This window comes from Chlamydotis macqueenii, chromosome 3 (assembly GCF_036417535.1).
Source record: "Chlamydotis macqueenii isolate bChlMac1 chromosome 3, bChlMac1.mat, whole genome shotgun sequence".
NCBI classification, from domain to species: Eukaryota; Metazoa; Chordata; class Aves; order Otidiformes; family Otididae; genus Chlamydotis; species Chlamydotis macqueenii.
The window spans coordinates 22,024,865-22,045,248 of record NC_141558.1 but is presented as its reverse complement, the minus strand read 5'-3'; the positions used below and the strand labels follow the sequence as shown (position 1 = coordinate 22,045,248).

Below are 20,384 nucleotides of genomic sequence, written 5' to 3'. Positions count from 1 at the left end.
TTTTCCTGTAATAAAAGAATGCAAAATTAAATCATCATTTTCTTCTCGTCCACGTTATCATTGTCATCAACTGATTTGTTCTGGTCATAAACTTACTACTTTAAGTCTCCTCCTGCACAACAGCAAGGCATCATTAGTGATACTGCTTCTGTCTACTCCTCTAGTCTCTGAAAATTAAGCATAAAGGAAGTATTTCTCTGCAGTCAGAGCTACGATAAGATGTACTGCTTAGCACCTTTGCAAACCAACAGGACCAGGCTGCAGACTCCAGTATTAAACACCTTTTCTTGCCAAAATTGTAACTTTATAATTAACAATAGAGACGCTTCAGAAGTTCATATACCTTTATAAGCAAGACCTGACAGCAGTCCCTACAACAGCAGTAGCTCCAGAAAGTTAACAGAATACACAAAATCTTCACATGAAACCAGGTAATTTAAACAGAACATCCAAGTTGTCACTCCCTAGAAGAGAACTTCAATAACACTAAGTAGCAATCAAGACTTCACTATATTATCCAATTTGTGTTCACATTTCTCTAAATCATATTACAATATTAACTCATTAAGAAAAAAGTTTACCTGTGTTCCTGTCAGGTAAAATACAGCAATGCTTCTGCAGTATGCCAGGCAGGACCTGTTGCAACAAAGAAAGAGATGTTAATGTACATACATATTTTAATATCATATGAAGAAGAGCCAATGATTGCCAAAGCGCACATCTGATCAAGCTTTGTCTCTCATACTGCACCCAAATTAGCTATCATGCAATGCAAATGTGAACCCTGCTCGTTAGGAGCTGCATACAGAGAAGAATTTTACAAGATTAGCTGCTTACTACCTGCCTGTAAAGCTAGTTTCACCCTCTCCCACAGACGACAATATTAAAAAGTTGAGTAAAACAACAAATAATACAATTAAATGTGCTCAACTTAGAAAGACAGTATATTATCAGTCAATGACACTGCTCCTGCAGATTTTGCACATGTGGCCTTGGGGCTACGAGGTCTCAGTTTTCATAAATCATTCAGGACCAAATTCCAAAGCACAGCATTTCCCTCCTCTGACAGTCAGTTCCAGAAGACAACACAAAACTCCAGAACCTTGAGTAGGAAACTCAAGGGAATGGGGAGAGAAAAGATCTGAAGCTTGTGGTTCACCATGCCCAACATGCCGGGATGCCACCGGCAGGCAGCAAGATATGCTGCAGGAGCTCCTACCACCACTGGTCCTTTCTTACAGGCAGAAGCTCACCCTTCATCACAGGTTATGCATTGAAGTCAGCTGTTTTGGTGCCGACAACCAGCTGTAGTGTTCCTACCAACAGAGTCTGTACTTGAAGCACCCAAGACCTTATTTTAATCTGCCTTTTAAATCTGTAATCCTCTACAATGCTACCAGCATCTGTAAAACTGTACCTTAAAGTTTAATGGCTTTTCCTTTGCTATTTCTGAGAAAACAATCCAATTAAAAATAATGCTCTGAGATGGCCTCTCTAAATTTTTCCTTGGGGGTCAACGAGCACCCTTTGAAGTCTGAAAATGAAAAAAAAAACCCACCAGTTTCTACAGATAGGAGCCTGGGATAACCACGGTCTGGAAATGTTGGACATCTAATCTCTAAGAAGACCTCAAGCACTACCATAGCTTGCATTAAGATTTTGAAATTCAGGAAGGAAAATACTTTAGGGACTAGAGACACTTTTATTTTTCACAAAGACTGCTATTACTGTTTGACCAAGGTTAATAGCTAGGGATGAGACCGCTACGAGTCAGACACATACTGCCCCTGCAGCAGCACCATACAACCCCATCCTTCTCTGTGGGACTTTTCCAATACACGCTCCAGTAACCCTAGGGGGATGAACACCTTGGCTTGTGCATCCTCCAGCACAACAAATTAAAGTCTTAAGAAACTTGCTGCACCATGTTTCTTCTGAAGGCACATATGCAGAGGCAGAGCCATTGCAAAACTGTGCTTTTGTTGCCATTACAAGCTGAAAAGTCAGTCTTCGGCCAGAAAGCTGTCCTGGACAAAAAACAGCAGCGAGAACTCTCAGGGATAAGAACAGCTCCCCTCTCAACTCCTCTAAACAATGCTGAAGGCAAAGCATTTAAATCATAAAATTATACAATCATGTAATGACCTGGGTTAGAAGGGACCTTAAAGATCACCTAGCTCCAAACCCCTGTCCTGGGCAGGGACACCTTCCACTAGACCAGGTCACTCAAAGTCACATCCAACCTGGCCTTGAACACTTCCAGGGACTGGGCACTTCCAGCACCTCACCACCCTCATAGTAACCTAATCTAAACCTACTGTCTTTCAGTTTAAAGCCATTACCCCTTGTCCTGTCACTACATGGCCTTGTCAAAAGTCCCTCTCCAGCTTTCTTGTAGGCTCCCTTCAAGTACTGGAAGGCCACTATAAGGTCTCACCAAAGCCTTCTATTCTCCAGGCTGAACAGACCCAACTATCTCAGCCTGACCTCATAGGAGAGGTTCTCCAGCCCTCTTATCTTCGTGGTCCTCTTCTGGACTTGCTCCAACTGGTCCATGTCCTTCTTATTTTGGGGGCTCCAGAACTGGACACAGTACTCCAGGTGGAGTCTCACCAGAGGGGGAGAATCACCTCCCTCGACCTGCTGGCCACGCTTCTTTTGATGCAGCCCAGGATGAGGTTGACTTTCTGGGCTGCAGGCACACATTGCCAGCTCATGTTGAGCTTCTCATCAACCAACACCCCCAAATCCTTCTCCTCAGGGCTGCTCTCATTCCATTCTCTGCTCAGCCTGCATTTGTGCTTGAGATTACCCCAAACCATGTGCAAGACCCTACATTTGGCCTCGTTGAACTTCATGAGGTTCTCATGGCCCCACCTCTCTAGCCTGTCAAGGTCCCTTCAGATGGCATCCCTTTCCTCCAGTGTGTTGACTGTACCACATAGCCTGATGTCATCGGAGAACTTGCTGAGGGTGCACCCTATCCCACTGTGCATGTCACCAACAAAGATGTTGAACAGGGGTGGTCCCAATACGGACCCCTGAGGAACGCCACTCATCATCGGTCTCTGCTTGGACATCGAGCTGTTCACCACTGCTCTTTGAGTGCAGTTGTCCAGCCAATTCCTTATCCACCGAGTGGTCCGTCCATCAAACCCATGCCTCTCCAGTTTAGAGACAAGGATATAATGTGGGACAGTGTCAAATGCTTTTGCAGAAGTCCAGGTAGATGACGTCAGTTGCTTTTCCTTTATCCACCAATGCTGTAATGCCATCAAGTAGAAGGCCATCAAATTGATCAGGCACTATTTGCCCTTAGTGAAGCCATGTTGGCTGTCACCAATCACCCCCTTATTTTCTATGTGCCTTGGCATAGTTTCCAGAAGGATCTGCTCCATGATCTTGCCAGGTTCTACCATGATCTTGTCAGTTCCCACTGACTGGCAAGACTGTCACTGTAAGACTGACTGGCCTGTAGTTCCCCAGGTCTTCCTTGTTTCTCTTTTTAAAAATGGGAGTTATGCTTCCCCTTTTACAGTCATGGAGAACTTCACAAATGTAAGCTTTAACTAAAATAAAAAAAAAATCACTTATTCTGGCATAATTCTAAAGTTAAACTCGTAGATAAAAGGGAGAACAAATTGGGCAGATTAAGCAGCCGATGTTAGGCATGGGGTAATTGAGTCAGATCCCCAGAGATACGTCTCAGCGGGTGCCCCAACAGTGATCAAGGAACTGCTTTCCAATTTACAGTCACATCTGGGGCTTTACCACATTGCTGTACATATATCTTGTAAACATGTTTGACTTCCGAAGTTGCTTATTTTTCTCAAATTCCTTCTGGCTCACTCCTACACACACATGCACGTGGACTTCTGTCCTGGTGTAGGTCTGTAACTGCCAGTGCCCCTGGAGGCTGCCAGACCAGTGCTTCCTTCCCTAGACATGACATAGGACCTGACGGGTCACCCACGGCCACTCTTGAAAGTCCACAAAATTTGAGAGAAGAAGGAAAACCTATGTTAGGTTCACAGCCACCTCCTTCCAAAATGTGCACCAGTCTTTTACTTCACTCTGTTGTAACCCTTAAATTAAGCAGCTCCCACCACCCTGAAGTTAAGGTACTTGACATTATGGCTCCCTGCCTACAGAGACATCCTCACCAGGGGGCAGACCACACTGAGGTACATGTGTAGGCATCTTGTACTTCCAAATTTCTGCATGCTCAGCTGTACCAGCTACGTACCATCCTTTCTCACCTCTTTTGGTCTACATAAGACCTTTCAATAAGTAAATGGCTTCTTTAATTAGAACTCCTTCTCCCTTGAAGTAGTCTAAAAACTCGCCTGTTTGCTTCAGGGAGGACTATTTGAGGGAAAAAAAAAGTAGGACCTGAACCAAAGTATCAGCTTGCCTCACCCCAATTCACAGGCAGCAGGCAGCCTGTATTTTAAGAAGAATCACTAGCATGAATAATAAAAAAAAAAAACTGCACTTGTCTTTCAACAGTGTTTTTTAAATTTTAAAATTAAAAAATCCAATAAACCTTAGGAGTACAACGTCATAGGTCCAAACTATAGCATTTTCCTTACGGCCATGGATATAAATAACAGCACAGTCTTATGGGCATCAAAAGCACAATAATTAGAAGCAGAGAACAAAAAAATTCTAAAATGAACAGAGACAGTCTTTGAAAGCAGTGTAACACAAAGACTGAATTTAAAAAAAACCCACTGTCTTACTCAGACATAAAGTAACATTTAATTCCTAGTGAATCTGTCACATTTTCTTCCCCACATTCACAAACCATGGAGAAGCATTATGAATTTATTATGATCACTCAGTTAATCAAATTAAGACTGAAATTAAAAGAAGAGATGGAAAAAGCAGGTCTGGAGTAGCAAGACAATTTCAATGGTGAAAAAAAAAAAGGTCTAGAACAGAATTTTTCCTTCCTAGTAGAGTGGATATAGATAAGAGAATAGTCATACTGAAAAGCACAAACTGAAAAAACATTTATTTGTCCCTTCTCTTTGCTCTCTTTAGTGTTAAGTAGGCAAACAGCATGGCAGAGGCTAAAACAATGCCTTCCTCTCCCCAGCCCTTTCACATGTTTACCCTGCACAAAGCCAGTTTCTGGCTGGTAGGAGTTTGATATCAACCTCCCACTTACTTATCTACAGTATACAGATTTTTACACTGCACCCATCTCCATGGTATCCAAGAGCCTTTTCGCACTGCTCTCCTCCTACTTTCTCCCCACTCCGTTTCTCTCCTCCCTACAGAAAATGACAGGAAAATTCCTCAGCAAAACTGTCACCTTTCCCTCGAAATATCTCTCCTTTCCCCTGCCACTTTCCTTTCATTTATTTGCATGCTATATTCCCCAGTTTATTCCTTAAAATGCCTTATGTCTCAGAGCTTTTCCTTTAATTTCACAGATAATCTCTAGATTTTTTTTTTTTTTTTTTTTTGTGGTTTTACCTATGCAAGCAATTTGAGTGAGAATCTTCACCCAAATCAGATCTGGAGTTATTTCTGCTGTAGAAATCAAAACATGAGAGCAACTGGAGGGATTCATATGCAGGGGAAAAAAAACACAGACAGAATAGAATATTGTTTTAGAACATTCTTCTTTTTCCTCAGCAAAAGAGAAACGGGTTTCAATTATATTAAACTGATGATTTAACCTTCAGTTGTTTTATAAATGCTCATCTGGGAGCTAAGGCATTGCAGTACTAAATTAAAACTGGACGCATAGATGCAGAAACAGACTAATATAGAAATAATACAGCAGGTGGTATGTCCTTAACATCAAGGTGCCTCCCAAGCAGTAGCCAAATCAGCTCTGGCCCACAGTATACAGTTAGGCGGTCATACATAGCAGGAACATAGTCTTTGCTCACAGTGCTGAGCCAGAAGTTTCCTCAAATTCAGTGAAAAATTTGAATTGATGTTGGTAGACATTGATCAGGACCTGCTTACATTTGTTTTCACCACAGCTCGCTGTGCTTAGAGATATACAAATATATAGCTGCCATAAGTAGGGTTCAAATTTTTAGCTGTAGCTATACGTAATGTATGTAGAAAGCTTCTCAGAGCATCACAGGGTAGTTACATAGTTGTTCACAATTCAGTAAAGCTTATAGTTTTGTATATTTGCTTGGAGACTTTCCTTCATTTCATAAAAATAGTCTTCTGAGTGTTCAGCATGCAATACTTTTTTAGAGTGGTTTCACAAGAACTAGACTCAATTTGTAAAAATTCTCTTTAAGTTTGTAAAGTACCAACCTCTAACACAATTTAAAAAATACTTACAGAGAAGCAGAAACATTTGAAGCAAAATAATTCTAGTATGGAAAAATGCTTCTGTGAAATGGGTATCTACTCACTTAAAAGGATCTGCTGCACAAAGATGTTCAGGCCTCTCTATGGTACTGAATGACGAAAATGTTCTACTTTTTACTCCACTCACAATTGAACTGCTAAAATGGCTATAGAAAAGTAAACTGGATACTATTTTCCCTTGTCCGTTTACATTTTTTTCTGCTGAAAAGTAAGTCAACTGAAAATGAATGCTTGTCGTAGTTTAGCCCCACTTGGGACCAAGCTATGCAGTTTTTCACTCACTCTTCTCACCCTCCGAGAGAATGGTGGAGAGATAATATAACAAAAAGCTCGAGGTTTGAGATAAGGACGGAGAGAGATCATTCCAGTTACCGTTATGGGCCAAACAGACTCAACTAATTCAATTTATTACTAAAAAAAACAAAGCAGGATAATGACAGAGAACAAAAACAACTTCCCCCACCCCTCCCTCTTCCCAGGATTAACTTTATTTCAAATTATCTCTACCTCCTTACCTCCCTGAGCGGCACAAAGGGGAAGAGGGAATGGGAGTTACAGTCAGTTCATCACTTGGCGCTTTACGCCACTCCTTCCTCCTCAGGGGAAGAACTCCTCACATTCCTCCTCTGCTCCTTCATGGGGTCCCTCCCATGAGCAGTCCTTCGTGAACTGCTCCAAGGTGGGTCATTTCTTTCAGGAGGTGCAGTCCCTCCAGAACAGCTACCCTAGCACACGCCCTCCACAGGCCACAGCCTCCTTCAGGCATCCTCCTGCCCCAGTGTGGGGTCCTCCACGGGCTGCAGGTGGATCTCTGCTCCTCCGTGGACCTCCATGTGCTGCAGGGGGACAGCCTGCTCCACCATGGGCTGCACCACAGGCTGCAGGGGAATCTTGGCCAGGAGGGGCATTACTCCTCCCCCTCCTTCTTCACTGACCTTGGCGTCTGCAGCTGTTCCTCTCACGAGAAATTCTTCACAACTGGCACACAGACACCTCTCAGGATCTCTTCACATCTCCTCTCCACTTCTTGCAGCCGGGCTGGGCCGAGTCAGGCCCAGATGGGTGCCCAGCAGGAGGCCAGATGGTGAGGCCTGCAAGGCCCACGAGGCTCGCGCCTCCCAGTCTCTGCCCACGCTTCCGCTTCCTCACTCTTATTTTTTATTTTCCTCTTCTTAAATATGTTATCACAGAAGCATTATCACTGTCACCAATTGACTCAGCCCACTGTCATCAGCTGGTCTGCCTTAGACCTGGCCAGGCGCACCAGACAAAAGGGAAACTTCTCGCAGCTCCTTGCAGAAGCTGCCACTGTAGCCCCACCTGCTACACAAACCCAGCACAATGTTTCAGAGGTCCAAAATCAGGGAAGATTCAACTCAGGAGTCTGAGTGCTCCATAGGCAAAATTGATGGCAGAAGTTAATAAGGATTTATACTGTGACATATAACTTGCCAGAAGAATTTCAGGTCCCAAGTTGAGATATGATATTTGCCTCTGCTTTTCACATCCTAGAAATCCAGTGATTTCAAAGATTGCAAAGTCAGAATATACCCTTTTGTCCATGTCAGCCACACAGGACATGTTTGTGGGCCTTGTGCTCGTGTTGAACCACTTCCAAGGACTGCAAGCCCCTATCCTCCTAACCTCCCTCCCGTAGAAAACTATTACAATTAGCACGTGAAATATTTTGATTGCAAGAATATGGTAACATTCAGAAGAAAATGTCTCAAACATATAGTGGGCCAATACACATTGATTTATAAAATTTTAGAGAAAACCTATACCAGAATTTGAGCTTTACTGATGTACCAATGGTTACAAAGAAATGGTCCTTGGGCAGAGTCATCCCATAAAGTGGGATGCATCTTCTGTAGAAGCAGTACACTAGTGAAGAGAAGAGAGGTTAGATGTTTTAGTGTGATCCAGTGAGTGAGTTCCTATCATTTTGTTGTTCAAATGTTATGTCAGTTCTTTTGAAAAGGTAGGCAACTCCTAGACCTTGCTATCTGCACTGCTTCGTGCTAAGCATTGCTGCTTTCCTACCATCTGCACAAATCTTGTGGAAGGAATTTTAATGGTTTTCATTCTAAGGATCATATTCATTCCATTGCTTTCTGTCTATTTATTTTTCCTTATATTTGTCTCAGAGCTTTTGTTTTAGGCCACATTTCTTTGTCAGTTACTTAAAAGATGTTTTGAGATGATGTTTGTAACAACTAGATCTTAAAAACACCGGAAATCCTGCACATGCACTTCTCTGAATATCTTGTGTTGCCTCCTGGCATATACAAGGGCATATTATATTTTGAGTTTCCTTTTTATTATTAAGTATCCTTCTCTTTTGGACTTCATACCTGAGGATTTTTGATGTCTCTGTCCCAGTGACACTGTTAAAAGGAGAAAGTCCTACTGCTCTGGAACCAGTTCCCTGCTTCTTGCTAAGCAGAAAGGAAGCATTCAGGATTTGGCCATTCATAGCAGCCAACTATCTAACAAGTCTGTAAAGGTGTCTGCCTTCAGACAGGGCGTAAAAAGTAGGCAAGGTTTCTTGCTCACAAGCTGTTGTGTGATACAAACCATCATAAATCAAAGGTTTACAATTATAGCATTGCCTTATTTCTTCTTTCAGAGCGGACAGGTTCTTGCAACCAGGTGCTGAAATGCTACATCAAGCTATTGCCTTCAGCTTCCTAACAATATGCAGTTGGTTCAACCTACAAGAAGCTAAATCTGAACTTCATTCCACTCTCACAAGCATAATTATATTGGGTTATGCTTTTTAAGGGGTACCTAGGGACTATATCAACAAATATCTGTTATCATTTCAGTTCCTTTAAGTACAAAAGCAACCTAAGGTTACCAGTGGGTCTCTTCTGTGTTTCACTTGAACCTTATTGATGCAACCCACGCCAGTGTCAGCAACAGTTCCAAGTTACTCATAAAATCAGTCCTTGAAATATCTGGCTCTGGAGGGAGACAGCAACAGGACCAGAGGGACCTTTCCTCCCAGGGCTTACCCAAACCCAGCTGTGTTCCCTGCCAGAGCAATGCAGACCCCGCTTATAATGTCAAAGCTAGCACACACAGAAAATATTAAGACTTGATTTTTTTTGTGTGCTGCTGAAAATAGTAGACATTTTACAAGACCTTTCCATCATTCCGTGCTAGCTGTCAGTTCCTCTGCCCTCCCAAGGAAACAACCTTTCACCATAGCTCCTGATGAGCTGCACCCTGCTGCAAAGGCAGCCTGTGCCAAAATGTCTCCCACTCACAGCGGTGAAAGTAAGAAACTCGTCTTGTCAGTTTATTTCATTGTATTCTGATGAGATGGCCCAGACCTGCCCAATTATGTTTCTTTGAGATTTTACTAGATTGTTGTTGTCTAGTATCCAATTTCACATATACACCAGTGAACTTTCAGGATAATTTAATGTCAAAACAGAACTTGCTAATGATTCATCTGCTTTGTGAGGTTTTTAGTAAAAGTATTTTTTTCTCTTGTCATCCTCTACCTTAGTCCATCATTCCCAATTAGATACCCAGAACATAAATAAAACATGAAGATTTTGTTCAAACGACAAGTTATGCCGAAAAAAAAGATAAAACGTATTTACCATATATCAAATACTTTAATATTGTATCAATGAATTTATCATATCATATCAAATCACATTTAAATATGTATATTTTCTTTTTTCTTTTTGAATAACAGGAAGTGTTGGGTTAAGGAAGATAAATCTCAGAAATATTCTGAAAACATTACAATATCCATACTAATATATGTTCTTTCAGATTATATTACATCTCAAAAAATGGAAATTTTCTAAAACCTTTTCCATGATTAAAGGAAATATTGACACCAACGACAGAAGTAAGGTTTCTTTAGTAGAGTTTTCAACTAAAAGTGACAGACATTTAAGTAATGAGGAACTCACTGACTGCATAATCTATTTTGTCTATCTGAATCAAAACTAAATAACAGAAAGCAACCCTAGAAGAAAAGGACCTCAGATAGCATAGCTCAGCTCCATGCACTGTCTTTGGCTTCATTACTCCTTTTATCCATAGACGTCATGCCAAGTTAAGCTGAAACACAGGTTTGATCATTTTTTTGATGGCCCAGGAAAGAAAATACAATTATCACTATGACACATTTTGGGTTCATGTTAGCATGAATCTGCATTAGCATAAGCTAATTGTAATTGTCCTGTGATTAACAAGTACTTGTATACATGAATCTTTTAAAATTTATCATCTAAAGAATAATCCCTCCACATAGCTTTCATAAGAATATAATATGCCAAGCAGGCAAGTCTGTGGGGAAAAAAACTATGTACTCTGAAAGTCAGCAGCACATCTAGCTCTGAAGTGATCCAAAATAATACCTAAAGACAGTCTTTTCCCTATTTAATAGCATAGGAACATTAGTGGTGGTACTAGCAACAGCCACAAATCCCATTTCTTTCTGACTTCCTCTTCAGTATTTAGACGCTTTGGGAACAATACACCAGGAACAACAGAAACTCCTTTATATCTTTCGCTTTTCAGAAGTTCACACTCCCTATTGACAGAACAAGACTTTGCTATAGAGATCCATATATTTGTGACCTCCAGGTCCAATTACTGTAATTGGCTGTGCTTACAAGAGAATCCACAAACTATTTAAGAGGCCTCAAACTAAACAAAGCATGATGAATACAGATCTCTTGGTAACACTTCAGCTTTTTGTTCAAATCATTGCACCGTTGCACCACTGTCCAAAACTAGGCCTTCAAAAATCTGGAACAAGCAATGTCAATGTCGATGTCTGAATACAAGAGATGATGATGACATCAAAGTGCTCTGAATCAGAGAGATGATGATGTTGCCCCTCTGAGAGTAACATTGGTGGGAGGAGGACAGCAAAACTTTTCAGTTGATGCTGTAATTTCTTTTTCCAAAAGCAAAGGAATAGAAAGATAAACTTCAGGAAAAAAAAATCAATTGTATTTTCAACTTCCCTTCAGATGAAGTGTCCCTAATCAACTCATCAGATGTACAGTCTTTGCACTACACATAAAGCAACCAACATAAACAAATTCACTTGGTCCTGCAATTGGACCTGAGAAACAGGTTTTGGTGTAAATTAGAAATCACAAACATTTTTTCTGCCCATTACCACCATGATCAGCAGTAATGCAAGATATCCTATCTCTGATGTGGATTATGGGGCAGTAATACTCCAAATGTTGGTCACAATTCTCCACAGAGTCTCTGCAGGGGCAAGAGCCCAAGCTTCATCTTGGGCTGAAGGAGGAATGGCCAGAGAAGGCCCTTGAAGGGGGGGCTGACAAAGACCCCCACAGTAGCGGAGGATGGCAGCTAGTGATTTCCAGGGCCTGGAAGGTGACTGATGCTAATCCACAGGTCACAAAAAGGAAGTAATGGGTAATAGTGGTTGGATATTCCCTTCTGTAGGGAGAGAGACACTTATCTGCTGTCTCAGGAGCAAAGGGTTGGACTTGATCATAGAATCACAGAATATTTAAGGTTGGAAAAGACCTCCAAGATCATAAAGTCCAACCGTCAACCTAACACCACCATGCCTACTAAACCATGTCCTGAAGTGCCATGTCTACACATTCTTTGAACACCTCCAGGATGCTGACTCCACCACTTCCCTGGGCAGCCTGTTCCAGTGTCTGACCACTCTTTCAGTAAGAAGTGTTTCCTAATAGCCAACCTAAACCTCCTCTGGTGCAACTTGAGGCCATTTCTTCTTGTCCTATCACTAGTTATCTGGGAGAAGAGACCAACCCCCGCCTCCCTACAACCTCCTTTCAGGTAGTTGTAGAGAGCAATGAGGTCTCCCTTCAGCCTCCTCTTCTCCAGACTAAACAATCCCAGTTCCCTTAGCTGCTCCTCATAAAACTTGTTCTCCAGACCCTTCACCAGCTTTGTTGCTCTTCTCTGGGTGTGCTCCAGCAACAAATGTCCTTCTTGTACTGAGAGGCCCAAAACTGAACACAGTATTCGAGATGCGGCCTCACCAGTGCCGAGTACAAGGGCACAATCACTTCCCTACTCCTGCTGGCCACACTGTTCCTGATGATGACCTGTAGAAGTCTCTTACAACCTAAATTATTCCACATTTTTAATAAATTAATTTTAATGTACTAATACGGTTAAAAATCAAACTAAAATATAAGATTAAAATGCAACAGTTCCTTCATCCTCCTTCAAATATATTTATAATTGACATATGTAATATATCTTTCTACTAAAAAAAAGAATGTTAAATTTGAATAATGAGCACATTTACATGCACCTGCAAACCCCAAAAGCTTTATAGAAGCACAGCAGCTTTAGGAACCAGCTAAAGACATTTTTTCCCTCAGGAGTTACAAAGCAGTCATATCAGGGCTGCAACTGGTTAATTAATTTAAGAGTAAACTGTGGAGAGTGATTCAGTGCAAGAAGTCGCTTATGAAAAGAAATCTTCAACTGAGTTTTACGATTTATTTATCTTTAAGCATCTGATTGTGTTTTGAGCAAATAAAAATTTTAGAGCTTGCTATATATATTGGAGCAGAACAAATATCTTGATTTTCATTCTCTAAAATACAAAACATGATAATAATAATAATTCCTTTTTCCCCCTGCATTAATCCATTTTGATACAAAGTGTGTATGTACCTTGCAATGCCTAGACTGCGAGGTCTCCTAGTTGGAGATCATGGTACTACAGCGGTACAGATAGACATGAGAAAGCAGTTCCCCAGGGAAAAGGATGCCCTAGTATTAATTCTTGTTACTGCGGTACTGTGAGGGTTCACACCATAACAGCAGCACAGTTTGTGCAGATAAAAGTGAGCATAGAGCAAGGCTACAGGAAATCACAATGAATGCTTTCAGGGTAAGGAAATTTAAGCTCTCTGGCAGATAGGTCCTGGGTACCTCCCTGTACTCTTCACTCGCCGGAGCTGGCTGACAGGCTGTCAGTGCACACACGCATAGGCACTGCGGATACTGCTACCGCCGTCCCTGCCACTGAGATTTCTCATCTCCTCAGTTATTTCTCCTGAGTAGAAGTCATAGTCCTCCTTATGGGTCAGCTTGGATCCTACATGCCAAGCTGCTCTTTTCACAAGGCTCAGGGCTGAATCCCCGCCAGGCAGAGCTGCCTGGAGCTGCAATAGCCTGCAGCACACCTACACAGAGGAAAAAATACTCCTGACTCAGGAACAGCCTCCAGTGAGCACACCAAAACCAGTGCTGGAGAAGTAGAGCTGCCTGGCCATCGGGAAGAGGGTTGGACCTGGTGGCACCAACCTGCACTGTGCTGCTGATGCCTCACTGGGCAGTACTGGACCCCTCAGAGGTTTGATTAGAGGAGAAGTGAGATGTTTCCTTGCTTCCATCTCACTCACACACTGCTGAACAAAGCCAACTATGGCTTGGTCCCTCAGGTGTTAGTCTGGGAGTGTATTGTGAAATATGTTTATATTGTGTCATGTTGCATGAAGTCTTTTTAATGTACAATGTAAATAAATTATGTGATTCAAAAGCACAGATTATTCAGATAATAATAATATATACAACGTAAATGCCAGGGAATCCCAAGTGTTATTTTTCCTTGCTGCTCTGGAACTGTATTTAAGATTTACACATGAAGCCCAGAGATCGTAAAGATTTTGATATCCATATTTGCACTGCAGAAACAGGTCCATTAAACAAGTAAAATAGAGTAATAGTCTTTCCCAGCATCTTTGTTAGAAATAAACTAATCTTCATTAAAAATTAACATTTATAGTTTTGTACTAGGATTTGGCAGCAAAACTCTACCAATGGCCTGCTTTATTCTACTGTGTAGGAGTCACAGATATATACAAAGAAATTCAGTTCAAAAATTATGAGTATAGTGAGAAAGGATCTTTCAAGTATAAAAGTTACCAAAAAGAAAAAAAAAGGAAACATCCTAAAAAAGGAAGCATCCTAACTGTTTACCTACATTTTGGTCCTGGTATCACAAACCTTTCTCACCGTGAATCAAAGAATAACTCATGTACCAGAAGTGGTGAATCGTGTCTAACTAGCAAGGAAGTTGCCTAATACTTTGTAATTTATTAGTAGCTTAACTATGACATATGGTTGCTTTTAGAAGCTATTTGCTATAGCCAATTTCAAGTTTATTAATAGCTAAGAAATAGAAGTAACCTTTTTAAGTTGGGGAAACTGAAGTCCCCCCTGTATTAGGACCAGAGTGTTAAAACTCTCTGGTATTACACTTAAAAGGTAGCTTTCATACATACATCACTTTGGAGAAGCTGAGACTCTAGATATAAGTATCACCCTCGATGGGACAATTGCAGAGATGAATTAGATGTCTGCAGTTCCATTTAGCCATTTCCCCTGGCTAGGAGAAAGATGCCCTGAAAACTGGGAACCAGGCATAGTTTTTCCAACAGCTGCTTTGTTGTTCTGTGCAAGTCCATTTTATCGTCTTTTGGCCCAACACACAAACTGAAGCAGCAGCATGCCACAGAATTCATGCATATGCAAACTGGGACATTTCACTCCTGATGGACAACTGCAAGTGACGGCAGGAAAACAGAGAAGGAAGGGTTATTTTTAGGAATACTTATTTCATAGATTTAGGTTACACAAATCTTTCATGCAAAGAGAACAAACAGAGAAGGATGCCTGTGCTTTGTTCATGCCCTTGGCAATGTTTGACAGCACAGGGGGATATAGATTTCAGAACACAAAGTGACTATCCACACCTCCTTCCCCAACGAGCACGCATTCCTATGGAAATAATAGCTTTCTCTTTAAGACAGAAATTTGTCTTTATTACCCATTTTTCATTCAATATTGAACAATATGACAGCTTATTGTGAGCCCCAGTCATCTGGGGAGATTTTGCTGAAGGTGGGATAAAACAAGGATAGGTCTCAGTAAGCAGGTTATCAGTTTTTCAATTCCAGTCGAACAATTATGCTTCTGGTGAGGATTTTTGAGGAAGGAGATTGCATAATTTGTGCAGTCAGGTTTTGAGAATACAAAACGGGAAGAGTGGTGGGGCAGTTTTAATCTGTGAGCTGATGATATCACACTATTAAAACTATGTAGTTTCTATCAGTTGCTCTCATCTTTAATCAGCTTGGGATCTATATACCACTAAATGACCCAAAGATGCATACCCAGAAAGGGTATTTTTGATGCCTATAAAGATGAAAAGATGGATGTAAAACATGCACAAAGATGCTTATTCCTCTGCAGCTGATGTTCCTCCAGTGCTTTGGAAGGAACCTGGAGAATCCTCAAGAGTGTTACAAAGCAGCGGTCATCAAAGACCAGATACACTCTTGGGGACAGTCTTAAACTGAGCACTGGAAATGACAGCACCGCCTCACCTCTTGAGAAACAGGCACAGCTTATCTACAACATGGGAGACTGAGCTGCAAGTCAAACATCTGCCAAGTAGAGTCTGAACTCTTATCTTTTAAAAGGCTGCCACGATCAGTTATTGTGAGATAATGTTCATATCTGATCAAGATTTTCTTGATTTTGCAGAATCAGCGAAATGTTAGTCAGATCACAAAGCGCTTTCCAATTTAGCAGTCAGAGGACTTGCTAAAAAAAAAAAAAAAAAGCTAGTTTCTGCCTCTTTGCCAACATTAATTTAAGTATTTTATACAATGTTGAATTACTTTAATAGAGGAATGTCCCCAATGCTAGAGTACCAGAGTGGCTTACAGCAGTCTCTCAAGAACAAGGAAGACCAAAGGTAGACATCTTACTTTAAATTAATCAGAGGGGTATTCAGACCTGTGCCACCTACATCCCAGGACAGCATGCTAAGTACTCCCCTAAAAAGAAACAATGACCCTTTTCTTCAGCTCTGTATGTTTTGGGGGGTTTATAAGGCTTGCAAGGGGCAGTGGGGCTGCATAGTTAATTAGTTTTCTGGCCTGGACAAGTTTTTTACTGTTCTTTTGTGATGCTTCTAGAGCCTTCAATTGCCATCAGAGAAAGAAGTACAACACCTAATGGAAGGGTAGGGGAACATTTTTTTTTGTTAGTAAATGTGTATGTGGAGTAACAGAGCTTTTATATGTGTGTTTTCTCAACTACAAGCTAAAATAAATGTAGGTTTAGAGGGATTTTTTTTCTTGCTGTCTTGGCTATCTAGTTGAAAAAAGGTTGTTTTCAGCCTGGTTTATTTTTAATTCTTTCTTTCATGTTCTTTTCAAGGAAATGTCACCTTCTGAGAACAAAAGGTTAAGTCACACAAGGCTGAACTATATAATCAATCTGCTTGACAAGCCTAGTCTGCTGAAAATATTAAAGAATGAGCACCTGACTAGTAGACAAGCCATCTCCATTGACATAAGTTCCTGTTTCAGTATTTTAATTATTCTCATGGGTCATCCCATGTTATCTCATAACTGGTAAATCCCAGCAATTTTTTTTTTTTCCAAAGACTGAACTCTGCCTCTTCAAACCAGAATCTAGAATTAGCAATGAAATTGCTTCAGCCTGTCTCAACTGCACTGTCCTGATAAAAGACTAAGGGACTCTGCCACTTACTATTCATATTGCCTACTTTAGCCAAAATACTATTCAAAAAGCTACGAAAAATGTTCTGATACCAGCCAAGATTCCAAAGCGGTAAGTGGCCTGTTTATTTACACAAATATTCTGTGGAACTAGTGCAACATCCTACTGAATTTCGGACTACCTCAGATCAGGTTTTATTATTCAAACACATAGAAAGCCATGAGGTAACTGAAGCTAATTTGCTATTTGGAGTGCTTGGAGTAAATGTTATGAAAAGTTGGATGCTTGTTGAAATCAGTGCAGATAGTAGAAAAAATAGTATGCAATCAAATGCTAGGAGTCTTTGGATGTATCAAAATATCACCTTAGAGTCTTGCGATTTTTAAATTCTTTTTCATTTTCCTGTGGTTTTTTATACTATCTCATGGCAGTAATGGGAATTCATTTTGCTGAACTATATCATTACATCGCCAATGGGAGATATTGTGATCTGTGAGCTAAAGCAGAAACATTATTGTTATGTGACAGAATGTGGAAATTCATATCAATGCAGACATAAAAAAAAAAAGTGTTAAATAAAATAAATTACTACTACAATACCTGTGGGTATTTCCCTTTGACCTAGCTTCAGGAAAGGATGCTCCTTTAATTACCATACTGATTTTTGTGACAGGTAAGTGCATGTTTCCTACCTTTCAACGGTGACCTGCTATTTGCTGTCCATATTTTTTCATATCTAAAATAATGAGATGAGGAAGAATAGCAAAATTATGCATAGGATTGTACAAGGCAACATTTAATTTTTTCTACATTATGTTACTGATGAAAATATATTTGAAGATCTTCCTCCCATCACTTATATAAAAAAATAATTAATTCATGCTATAGCCTATTCAGATTCATGGATATGGCATGGTCTGTTCTTGATCATGAAAACAGCGTGAATACTGGTCCACTCTGCAGTGCCGGATTCCTCACTGACATGTATTGTGCGCTTGTCATCCTTCCTAACAACGAATTTGAATAATTGGAAATGGGAAACAGACACTTGGCATTCTTTGCTGAAAATCAGAAATTTAAAAACATGGAAAAGTGAAAGTCTGAATATGGTTACAGATTTAACAGGCATCAGGGGTGAAACAACGTAATAAGCCTTTGTTTAAGATATTTGCACAGTAATGTCAGCACAGAGTAAGATTCACAAAAATTGACATATAACTGGAAGAAGCATGTAATAGAATAGTGTTAATTAGCCTCGGAATAATACAATAAATATTCCAGAGATCACATGGGTTTGCTCTTTTACTCAGCACACAGATGCTTATTACAATTTAGTATTTAGTTGTGATTAATATCCATTCACAAGTGACTGACTCGAGCCCTGATTCAGCAGTATGTCCACATATAATCACACACTTAACTCTAAAGTATATGCTTTAGCATTTTGTTGGGTTGCAGTATAGACATTATTACTAGTAAATCTATTATTAAATTAATAAATATTTAAATTAGTGAACCTAGTAACATTTGCCACATACATGTTTGGGTTACCACTTCAAAACCAATGTGTATGAGTATTTCAGCTGAAAAAGTACGTAATGCAAAAAATAAACAACTGTCCTCATTTGCTACCATTTCATAGAGACATATAGCTCTGATGGTGTCATCAGTACTCATGCAGTTTATGCATCTGGCATTCCCTGCATCAGACTGTAGGTGCCAGCCTACCTCACGGTGGCGCTGAACACTTCAGGAGCCTTTCGCTGAGAAAGAGAAATACCAGATTGGACAACAGAAGACTACAATTAATTGTCTACTGGTTGGCTTATGGAATCCATTAAGAGAGCTTTGAGTACTGCTACTCTGAATACTCAGTAAATTTCCACATGCCTTTGCAGAAGCAAATCAGGAAAATATACTGCTGATCTCTAATTATTAGTGCCCTATACATGTATCTATGTATATATACAGCAGTATTGTAAATTATGATCGTCTTTTCATGTAACAGTACTTTGCTCAAATAAGTATATGAACGTTCTGAAAGATTTGGTCAATATTTTTATGTTTTATTGTCTAAGGGTAAAAATCGTCCTTCAGGCACTGCTTTGAGAAAAGGATGAGGATAACATTCGACAAAGCAGAAGCAGTCCCCTGAGGACACCCTGCAACTCCAGAACTGTGTTTGGAATAAGAGGATAGGCATTGTTGTACATATGTTTATAGTTTTCAGTCCATACAACATTAGTAAAACCTAGGCGTATGCATTTTCTCTGAATGCATTTGGAGGGGGCAGAGAGGTTGTAACTGGCTTATTTATGATTTTTAAACTAATGCTGGCTATATTTACTATATTTCTGATGCCCACTAATGCAAATTAGATTAAAATTTGTCCCTATTCTCTAAAGAGCTACAACAATGTAGGAAAAGCAGAATGAAAAATAAAATGTGCAGCACCATTTCTGGGATGTGGGGCATAACGCTTTGCTCCCTGCTACTTTGCCCAGCACTACAAGTACAAAGAAGAAAAAAAAAAATCGTAAAGTTCAAATAATTCAATGGTCAAACTTGGCTTTACCGAGTTATGCAAAACAATCATTACCAAAGTATCGTAGAACAGCTAGACCATAAAAATGAACCTGGCTATGGTTCAAATTAACCCAGTAGTCTTTCACAGTATCATTACATTACTGATGACTTTTGTTACACTAACTGCTAGGAATAATCATCTTTCATTCTTTTAGTTTACACAGAAAATTTCTGATTTACTGTGGTGAAGGATACTACATCAGACTAGTGGTGTTTGTTTCATGGAGGGGTGATCAAGTAAACAAGAAGAAAGAGAAAATGTGAATGCACAGCCTGAAATGTCAGAATCTTTCATGCTCTTTGGTACTTCAGAAAAGCATTATCAGTTTGAGTTTTTTTCCAAATATGTAATTAGCTCATACATTTCCATATACACCTTTACATTCTACATGGTATCCTAGACATGTTATTCAATAAACCCTAAAAATAGTAGTGTAAATAGGCAAAACAGTAACTCCTTAGTCTTCCCACATTTTTTAACTGATTAGACAGCATTATAGCTTTCATAGCAGCAATACTATAATTAAGTCTATCAATTTCATTACAACCTCACTGTTTTCACCTGCTCATTCTCCTCCAAAATTATCCTTCTGTAGCTGGTTTGATCCAAAATAGCATCTGAGATGCATGATTATAATTCGGGGCTTATTGTGAATGCTGTTTTTAGAAAGTCCATAAAAAATCTGTTCATCCCTGTGAATTGGGTATATGGGATAAAAGAAAACAAAGACAAGCTCACACGCAGCTTTGGGGCTGGTCTGCCTTGGGAAGGCTGTTTGTGGGTCCAGTCCCTCGCTACCCACGCCGTCCTTGTCACAGAAGTTACTAGGGCTGTGGAGGTAGCTCAGCTATCAGGTCATCAACTGGTAGCTGCTCAGCTACCCTGCTTGCAGCACAGAGCACTGGGA

The 20,384-nt window shown here is 40.2% G+C and overlaps 1 long non-coding RNA gene across 1 annotated transcript in view; it reads right to left on the bottom strand.

Annotated features, from left to right (window-relative positions):
- The window catches only part of LOC147601200 (uncharacterized), a 119,855-nt gene that overhangs the window by 36,808 nt on the left and 62,663 nt on the right, over positions 1-20,384 (bottom strand). Inside the window, exon 2 of the long non-coding RNA XR_015258072.1 lies at positions 582-636. This is a non-coding gene — a long non-coding RNA (uncharacterized LOC147601200). The remainder of the gene's footprint in view (positions 1-581; positions 637-20,384) is intronic.